At 38.2% G+C, this 456-nt stretch overlaps 1 protein-coding gene across 2 annotated transcripts in view; it reads right to left on the minus strand.

The window, feature by feature from the left end:
* The window catches only part of polh (polymerase (DNA directed), eta), a 13,776-nt gene that overhangs the window by 4,299 nt on the left and 9,021 nt on the right, over positions 1-456 (minus strand). The window lies entirely within an intron of this gene.

Here is a 456-nt window from a genome sequence, read left to right on the forward strand (position 1 = left end):
TGAAACAGACTATAGTGCTAATGGCCAATCCATCATTTTTTGGGGAATTTTTATTTATTTACTTTTTAATTTTTAATAGTTCGGGCACCGGAACCGTTTTAAAAGTATCGATTTGGCATCATCTCTCCTTATTCTTGACCTGTGATCAGTCAGATCTGACTCCTGCAGCTCTTGTTGGATGCAGGGTTGCCAAGTCTCCGTGTTTTTTCCACAGAATTGGGCTACTTTTAAACTGTTGCCATGGGTTGATTTTCCCAAGTAGGTTAAAGGTTTGAAATATTGCATGAATTACATTTGACTGAAATGCTTGTATTTCTTGTATTGGCATTCTAACTATGATAAAACTTTCATGGACTTCTACGTTAACTGTTCCCTCCTGGTGGACCTGGTGGAATAGCTCAATCCAAGCAGCTGAGTCCTTAATATTTTCAAGAAACGGCTGAAAACACATCTCTT

The sequence above is a fragment of the Sinocyclocheilus anshuiensis genome, unplaced genomic scaffold (genome assembly GCF_001515605.1).
Source record: "Sinocyclocheilus anshuiensis isolate Anshui unplaced genomic scaffold, SAMN03320099.WGS_v1.1 scaffold166, whole genome shotgun sequence".
Classification (NCBI taxonomy): domain Eukaryota; kingdom Metazoa; phylum Chordata; class Actinopteri; order Cypriniformes; family Cyprinidae; genus Sinocyclocheilus; species Sinocyclocheilus anshuiensis.